The sequence below is a fragment of the Papaver somniferum genome, chromosome 9, assembly GCF_003573695.1.
Source record: "Papaver somniferum cultivar HN1 chromosome 9, ASM357369v1, whole genome shotgun sequence".
NCBI classification, from domain to species: domain Eukaryota; kingdom Viridiplantae; phylum Streptophyta; class Magnoliopsida; order Ranunculales; family Papaveraceae; genus Papaver; species Papaver somniferum.
The window spans coordinates 145,027,128-145,037,013 of record NC_039366.1 but is presented as its reverse complement, the minus strand read 5'-3'; the positions used below and the strand labels follow the sequence as shown (position 1 = coordinate 145,037,013).

The 9,886-nt window shown below is 37.8% G+C and overlaps 1 long non-coding RNA gene across 1 annotated transcript; it reads right to left on the bottom strand.

Moving 5' to 3' along the window:
* Positions 1 to 6,638: 6,638 nt before the first annotated feature.
* Positions 6,639 to 9,823, bottom strand: LOC113310199. Its single transcript, XR_003341018.1, has 2 exons — positions 9,600 to 9,823; positions 6,639 to 8,879 (listed from the first exon to the last, which is right to left on the bottom strand). It is a non-coding gene; the product is annotated as an uncharacterized LOC113310199 (long non-coding RNA).
* Positions 9,824 to 9,886: the final 63 nt, after the last annotated feature.

Sequence of the window (9,886 nt, the reverse complement as noted above, 5' to 3'; positions counted from 1 at the left end):
CCATTGGTTAACTATTTGTGAACCAACTAAGTGTGCACGTTTAGGTACGGTTACTCAAACCTAAATGAAATACATTTCATTTGTGTGTGACAAACTAAGTTTTGATCTAACAGTTGAAAGATATTAGCCTAGTTAAATCAGGTTTTTCATCTAATGGTGAATATTGAATGCTTTGTTACTAAGGTAACTAAGATTGCAAACCCTGATTTGAAAACTATATAAATGAGACATCTAGCAACTGGAAAAACTAATCCCCACACCTCCTGTATGATACTAGTTGGTTTTGCTAGAGTCGGTTCTCCTTTAACCTTAGGATTCTTCTCTAGGCCTTGTAGGTTAACGACTGAAAGACTTCATTGGGATTGTGAAGCCAGACGAAACTACTTCTCTTGTAGTTGAGTGATCTGATCTTGTCATTCTCTATCGTACGAGTTCAATTGGATAATTGACTTGAGATTATATCTCCGATAGGGAAAGATAAAAAGAAATCACAAACATCTTCGTCTCATCGTTTGTGATTCCACAATATCTAGTTTTGCTACCATACGATTTAGATTATTGTGATGTGATTGATAATTCTATGTTGTTCTTCGGGAATATAAGTCCGGGTTATCAACTGGTTCCTGTTCACCTTGATTTTATCAAAAGACGGAACAAAACTCTTAGGTTTATCTGTGGGAGACAGATTTATCTATCACCATAGACTTTTCTGTGTGATACATATTTGTTTATTAAAGTCTTCGACTTTGGGTCGTAGCAACTCTTGGTTGTGGGTGAGATAATCTAAGGGAATCAAGTGCGTAGTATCTAGCTGGGATCAGAGACGTAAGGAGCAACTGTACCTTGAATCGGTGTGATATTGATTAGGGTTCAACTACAGTCCAGACCGAAGTTAGTTTGTAGTAGGCTAGTGTCTGTAGTGGCTTAATACAGTGTGGTGTTCTATCTGGACTAGGTCCCGGGGTTTTTCTGCATTTGCGGTTTCCTCGTTAACAAAATTTCTGGTGTCTGTGTTACTTCTATTCCACATTATATTTTGTTATATAATTGAAATATCACAGGTTGTGCGTTAAGATCAATCAATTAGAATATCCAACCTTTGGTTGTTGATTTAAATTGATTGACACTTGGATATTGGTCTTTGGTACCATCCAAGTTTATCTCTCTAGTATTTGATAAAGACTCGCAGATTTCCATTTGCTTGAGTAAAGATCAAATCGAGAGATTGAGATATTAACTCTTTGATCGACTTTTATCTAGATTGATTCTGACTGTCTAGTTGATTCTATAGAAAGTATATTGGAGTTAGTCCATACAGATTGCTAATCGAAATATTGGGTGAGGTTGTTAGACTCCCGCTTTTTCAATTGGTATCAGACTTGGGAAACACGTTTAAGACCTCAAAAGTCTGTGTTTGTAAGCAATCTGACTTGATGGACAGTAAAGTATCTATAAACGCTCCACCAGGAATAAATCACAATCTTAGAGAATGTTCAAAAAATCTTGTTATTCTCCAAAAGAAGTTGGATGAACAAATCCAGATCAACCTTGATCTTATTGAAGAAATTGCAAAACATATGGATTTGAGATCTGTAAAAACTCCTTCAGTTGTGATGAATAATCTCTTTGATTCCTCTCTAGTGAATCATAGTAAGTCAAGTGTTAAACAAAATGCATGCTTTGAGAAACTTGATAGAAGGAAGAACTTCTCAAATAAGATTACCGATGTTGGCCCCTGTATGTTTTGTGAGTCTCACAACCACACTCAACATACGTGTACACGCTTTCAGAAAAGTATAAATGTTGCAAGTAATCTTCTCAAGAAAACTGAACAACTGTTTACTTGTCTAAAAAGGTGTACAATACTAACAAGAAATTCTAAACAGGAAAGTAGTGTTAGTATTGGAGCTTTTGCCTTAAAATAAACATCACCCTTTCAATGGTTTCTTGACAGTGGTTGTAGCCGACATATGACTGGAGATCTTTCATGGTTTGTTTCTACAAGTGACTTTGAAGGAGGACCAATTACTTTCAGAGATGGGAGATGTTTCTACATTAGCAAGAAGCGCATGATCAAGCTTCCCGGTGTTCCAGAAATCCATGATGTAGTATACGTCAAAGGTATGACTACAAATCTTCTTTCTATTAGTCAAATTTGTGACAAATGCCATAAAGTTGTTTTGAATGCAAATGGATGTGACATTGTAGATAAAACTGGAAAAGTGATTTTTTAGGGAACTCGTGGCAAAAATAACTGTTATCTTCTTGATACTCAGTTTAGTAACTGTTGCAATTTGACTAAGGTGGAATCTACACATCTTTGGCATGAGCGTTTTGGTCACATCAATTATCGCCTCTTAACTAAGATCATTAACAAGGAACTTGTTAGAGGCGTTCCCAAAATCAATGCAAAGATTGACGGTGTATGTGGTGCCTGTCAACAGGGTAAGCAAACTAAAGTTCACCATAAGTCATCTCGAGATATTCTCACTAAGGCTCCACTTGATTTAATTCATATGGATTTCTTCGGACCAATTCAACAACCCACTGTTGGAGGAAAGAAGTACGCCTTAGTTATAGTAGATGACTACACCAGATTCACTTGGGTAGCATTTCTAGCTCATAAGAATGAAACCCTTGGTGAATTTAATATTTATTGTTAATAGGATCCAGAATGAACAAGGTCATAAATTAAAGAAAATTAGAAGCGACTGTGCCGCTGAATTCAAAGACACCAAAGTATTTGAATTTTGTGATAAACTGGGGATTATTCAACAATACTCACCACCCATCACTCCTCAAGCTAATGGAGTTGCTGAAAGAAAGAATAGGAATATTCAGGAAATGGCCAGGGCTCTACAACAAAAACTTACCTCTAAGGTTTTGGGGAGAAGCTGTCTTTACAGCATGTTACTTGATCAACCGTGTCTACCTACGGTCTAAAACCCTAAACACTCCATACGAGTTGTGGTATGGTACAAAACCCAACTTACACTATCTTAGAGTGTTCGGAAGTAAGTGCTACATCTTGAAAGATCGAGAACAAATAGGGAAATTTGATACTAAAAGTAATGAAGGTATATTTCTGGGCTATGCGTCTGATAGTCGTGGTTTTCGAGTATTTAATCTCAGAACCCAAGTAATGATGGAATCCGCTAACGTTATGATTGATGATATTAGTGATTTTCATCATGATTTTTCTCCTGCCGAGCTGCCTCCAACCGAGACAAATGAGAAATTCAAAGAAATTCCGGATTCAGTTGAAGTTATACCTACTGTTGCTAATCCTGATCTTTCTAGTGACGAGGAGAAAAACATTAATCAGACTGTACCTGTTGAACAAGAACGTGTCCCACCGCGACATCTTTAGGTTCAAAGAAATCATGATCCAAACAGTATCATTGAAGGAAGAGATTCTACTGCAAAGACTAGAGGAAAACTTCAAAATTTATGCAATTTTGGTTGTATTTGTCACATGTAGAACCAAGAAATATTGATGAAGCTCTCACCGATCCCATATGGGTGAATGCAATGCATGAAGAGTTAAATCAATTTCAAAGACAAGATGTATGGAAGCTTGTACCTTATCCTCCAAATGTCAACATTGTTGGCACAAATGGATATTTAAGAATAAGTCTAATGAGTTTGGCACTATTGTCAGAAACAAAGAAAGACTTGTCACTCAAGGATATTCACAAATCGAAGGAATCGACTTTGACGAAACCTTTGCTCCTGTGGAATGCCTTGAGTCCATCAGATTATTATTAGCTCATGCTTGTTTTCTTAAGGTAAAGCTATTTCAAATGGACATCAAATCCTCTTTTCTAAACTGAACCTTAAAGGAAGAAGTCTATGTAGCTCAACCTAAGGGATTTGAAAACCCTGACTTCCCAGATCACGTCCTTAAGCTTAATAAGGCACTATATGGGTTGAAACAAGCACCTCGTGCCTGGTTCGAAAAACTGACCTCATCTCTTCTTGGGAAAGGTTTTTCGAGAGGAGGAGCTGATAAAACATTGTTTACCAAGTGGAGTGGAAAAGATGTTGTGATTGCTCAAGTTTATGTAGATGACATCATCTATGGATCAACATCGGAGAAACTTGCACAAGAGTTTCAAGTGTCTCTTGGAAAGGAGTTTGAAATGAGCAATGTTGGTGAATTAAAATTCTTTTTGGGTTTACAAATTCATCAACACAGGGATGGAATTTACTTATCTCAAGAGAAATATGCCAGAGATCTTGTTTCAAGATTTGGCCTTGATAAGTTTACCTCTAAACTAACTCCTATGCCTACCACTGGTAAACTGCATCGAGATGATAAAGGTGTAAATGTTGATCAAAAACTTTATCGATCTATCATTGGAAGCCTTTTATATCTCACAGCCACTCGACCTGATATCGCTTTTAGTGTAGGTTGTTGTGCTAGGTTTCAGGCAAATCCAAAGGAGTCTCATCTTGCAGCTGCAAAAAGGATCATACGCTATATTAATCACACTGCAGGGTATGGTCTCTCTTACACCTTCGATACTAACACTGATCTTACTGCCTATTCAGATGCAGATTGGGCAGGATGTGTGGAAGATAGAAAAAGTACATCAGGGGGTTTCTACTATGTAGAACTGAATCTTGTAGCTTGGCATAGCAAGAAACAAAATTCACAATCCCTCTCAACATGTGAAGCAGAATACATTGCTGCAGGCTCATGTTGTACTCAACTTCTATGGATGAAACAAATGCTTGCTGATTATGGAATCAACACTGGAATAATGAGAATCTTATGCGACAACACCAGTGCAATTCGCATAACAGAAAATCCAGTTGAGCACTCAAGGACTAAGCACATTGACATAAGGTATCATTTTATTCGAGATCTTTATGAAAATGGTATCATTAATATGGAGTTTGTGCCCTCGGAACAACAATTGGCTGATATTCTCACCAAACCATTAGATACTGCTGCGTTTCAACACTTACAACAGTCTATTGGTGTCGTTCTGGTTCATTAGTTTTCCATAACTATTGCCCCTGTTATTATCTCGATCTTTTGGGAAATTGAGTTTGGAATGTCTTGAGGTGTAAGGCTATATTGCACATTAATTTCTAGTAGATGTATCTTCTATGTATCATAGTGTTATCTTAAAATCCTTCTTTTCTTGTAAAAGTAAGGCCGCTCTTGTTGTTCTTTCGGGAATGACATCAAATGGGGAAGAGATCTTTGGAACTTGCGCTCAATTTCCATATCTTTATAGGGAGTGCGGCTGTGGAATATTTTAAGGTTTATCTTGTATCTTTATAAACTCCTTGATGAATGCATTTAGTTTCGGCTTTATGATTGCATCTAAACAAGTTGATATGTACTTTTCTTTGGTCTTGAAGCATTTCCGTGGAAATTTCATTAGGATCCCGTTTTCGTACCTTTGCCAATTTTATTGACAAAAATGGGAAGAATTAATATGTAGTTCACACTACAAATACATATGGTTTACATGTTTTACGGATCATTATGTAAGGGGGAGTGGTTTTCATGTTGAGATGAAAGTATTGACTAAGGGGGAGTGGTACATATCTGTTAGAGCATTGCTCGGTCGAACTCGCATGCGTTACTATCTCAAGCATGTTTGTCAATGTTAGTGATCAAAACTACAAGTCTTGATTTCTAGTCTACTATAGCTAAGTCTCGGACTAGGGTAGTAAGTTTAGTTGAGCTCAAGGAATCCATGGATATTCATCATTCAAGACGAATATCTACTCAAGGAACCGGTGGAACTTCTCGACAAAAAGGTATGTGGAGACTTGAACTTATCTGTCACTCAAAAGTCTATCTATTCTATCTCCTACTCTTTGAGACAAAAAGTCGTATGCTATATATATAGATGATCGCTGTCGTATGCGTCAAAAATAAATTACACTTTCTCACTACTCAAAATATATAATATAGCAAGGGTAAGAAAGGATCGTTCCCACAGAGAGGTCTTGGGTTGTCAATATGTTTCGGTTTCCTATATAGAACAATGGGGGGTTTTCTGATTTTTAATAAAGCAAACTAAAATAAAAGCAAACAAAGAAAAATAAACAAATCAAAGATGTAAAGATATTGGTTAATGATTCGTTTCCATTCACAAATATGTTCTTGTCTTAATAACTAGAATTGATATTTAATCTCTCATTATCAAAGGCCCTAGGATACCTTGATCGCAAGAATATCCCGCTAATTTCCTCTTGTCATCAACAAATACATTAAAAGATGCGAATATGAATTCTATCTTTGAGAAAAACCTAACGTGTAAAAGCACTAATCAAGTTTAATTCCCTAGATGCATTAAGTTCTACGAAATCAGGCCAATCAAAGCAATCGAACGTGTAAAAGCACTAATCCGATTTAACAAAGGTTATGATCCACTTGTGACTACTAGGATGTATCAATACAAGCAATATCCACAATTATGCTACTTGCAATCAGAAACTTATCACTTTTACGTGTAATAAATTCTAATCTAGCAATAAAGATGAAAAGCAAACTCAATCGATTCACGACTCGATCAAACAAGCATTCAAATCATGTAACAATATTATAATGGTGAATCATAAACGATAATACTGAGAAAAAACTAATATATCAAACAAGGATTCATATTATGTGAAATCAACTTTATCCATAACCAAAAATAAGATTAACTACTCATGTTAATAGGGTTCATAACAAGAAGAAAAATAAAAGTTTCCATGTCTAAAACCCTAGAACACAAGTAGAAGTAAAAGATTTTTTTTTCACTGTTGTGTGAATAAGCTTTTTATATACTGACTTGTTCCAAATCTCTACCAACTCTGCTTCCATACGGTCCATGAGTGAAGCCCAGTAAAAACAAGTCCAAATCCATCTGAGTCAAATCGGATCACCGAGTCAACTCGCCTTAGTAGAAAATCCGGCAGAATCTCCTTTGTTTTCAGACAATGCTCAGACCAATTTCTGGTCAGTTTCTTCCTCCCTGCACAACCTAAACATTCATTTATTCATCTTAATCATCCATTCAGGCCTAGCCATTGCATTACTGAAAGTAACAGCACCTCCTGTTCAGTACCATGTCTCAAGATATATTCACAGCAACAGCTTCACTTGGTCCAATTCCATGTTCTCGCCATCGGCAGTAGCTTATCTTTTTGTGCACCACCAGTGCCTTCAGCTCTGCTCTAAACCCATTGTACTCAACCATAGCTTCACTGCACCTGTAGCTCTATCTGCAACTCTTGCTCAGCTCAAACTCTCACCAGAACAGCATTACCAGCTCTTAGTCGCAGCTGCACCATCGGTTCTGTCTCAGGACCATTACCACCACCTGACACCATCAATTCCATGTCTTCAGATTCACTACCACTGCACATACCCACAGCTGCAATATCAAATAGCAACATTAACTTCTCTTGTCGTAACTTCTAACTCCATTCTCTCCTTGTATTACAGCGCGATAACCTCTTCATATCAATTTATGCAGCTGCAACTCCTACTTCCACCAGTTTGCAGCTTCATTACCAGCTTTACTTCATTGCTTCATCATCTTTGCCACCGCAGCTGCACCATTAACCAATTTTACAGCTGTAGTGCAGTTCATCAGCAACAATGATCACCAGCATAAGTGCACAACACCTTTTCACCTAGCCATTGCCTTCTACCGCCTATTCTGAGCTAGCACCACTAATTCCCACAGCCATCTCTGGCACTTCCTCAACTCATTGCCACAATCAAACCCATTAACACAGTACCACTAGCCATTCTCCACAAGCACTGTCCCTAACTGCATCTGCGCTGGCCTATAACTCCTTGTCACTTCAATAGCATCAACTTCACTTCATGCCTGCACAACCCCAGTCCACTATCTCTGCAGCTTCAACTGCATTCCTAGCTGCAACAACATCAACATCCACTTCCATTAACAGCTCAGTAGTTGAGCCATTTCTTCTCAGCTGCACACCAACTCCATCACAATAGAACCACCACGAGCTAGAACACTAGTTCAGCTCATCTTTGATCCTGGAAGCAGCCTCACAACAACCTCAATACCCGCAGCAACACAGAACCAAACCCATATCATCTCAGGTCCTGCAATCCATCACCAACATCTTCTCCATCCATGAAATGAACAGCAACCCTTGTAATCTTCATCTGCAAGAACACCAACACAAACCCATCTTTGTATATCCAACAATCGAAATCATTTCCTCTCCTTAGATTGACCACCAACAACAGCAAACCCTAACTCAATGTCATCTCAACTATTCTTCACTTCCGATAAAAATTACTCAGCAGAAACCACCTCGATAGCTCTCAATCGACCATCCAACCCTAATTGAACCTCTGCCATATCCAGAAACTTCATGAATCGATCACAAAACCATCATCTTCATCAGCTGCAACTATCAATTCAAAACCCCCTTCATTTCAACTCATTCGAACCCTAAATTTCTCCATCTGAATCTTCACGAATTCTTCCATTGAACCCTGATCGATCTCCACTCTCATCTCTGAATTTTCTAACTCTCAGACACAGCAGCCATTCACTCTCTTTCTTCATCTCTTTCAGACACAAATGATTGAGAATTGATTTATCTTGGTTTTAAGGTGTAGAAATGATTTGGCCGGATATTTTCCACCAGTAACTTCGATAAGGGCTACCCATTTCTTATATGGCTTGTCAGTTTCAGACAACTGACTGCCTATTCTCTTCCTTGCTCAACTGTCGGTTGTGGAGAACCGACAGTTCATTCTTCGCTCTTGCGTAACCTAGCCGGCTCCAAGTATAACTTGCATGTGAATTGACCTTTTCGCCTTTTTCGCTCCAAATGGCTAATTTCTCCTTCTTTTGCTTCAAACGACTCAATTGCACCTAATAAACTCAAAATCAAACATAAGAGACACAATTCATAAAGACAATAGCAAAGAAAGCATAAATACTAGATATAAAATTAGGTGTTTTAGACACCTATCAAATTCCCCCACACTTAGACTTTGCTAGTCCTCGAGCAAAACAAACGAAACAATTCTAAAACATTACTCTGTGTCGTCGAGGCTACGGTCACACTTAGCATGTATAACAAGCCTTTGAACCCCTAGGTGCCCCTAGTGGACGAGTTTTAGTCTCGTGAGTTTTTACTAGAGATATACCCACAAAACCTATTTTTCCAACTTACTAGTTCTCCGAAATGATAGCATGCAACGCGCTAAGAAGACATAGAGATTCTGCACGCTAGTCATAAGAAGTTAGACACATAAATGAACACAATCTCATCCTTGAAAGTTGAGAGAGAAATAACCATCCCTTATCGAAAGAAATTCGGGTTTGGAGTGATCGAAAGTCTTGACTCTGCCTCACAAGAAAGGGTTTTGTGAAGTTGCTCTCAATAATAAATAGCTCTTTATGAGTCACACATGTGTCCAGGTGGGAATGAAGAGAGAATCCTGCGACACCTTGAATGGTAGGAAGGCAAAAACCCTCCTAAATGTTTTAAAAACCCACATCTTTTATCATTTTGAAAAACTCATTTTTCTAACGATCTCTAAGAAAGGAAATCAACCACTTAACGGAGGTGGGAATATGCTTACTTACCTCGTTATCTGTTTGGCGTGCAGTTAGCACCACTCTCACAACATCCATAGAAACGTCTTCAGTCTTCAATCCTTGTCTTCATCTTTGGTCTTCAACTTGTGATGCTAACTCTTGAACTTCGTAGAATCTTGACAATGTGATTCTTTCCTCTAATTCCTTGTTGCTTGAAACTTCATTACGAATATTTCTTCTTCCAGTGGCTTTATTGAATAAATAAAAAACCAAAAACGAACTAAACAAACCAAAATACGATGCAATGAATTTTTTCCTTTTTTTTTTTTTTTTTA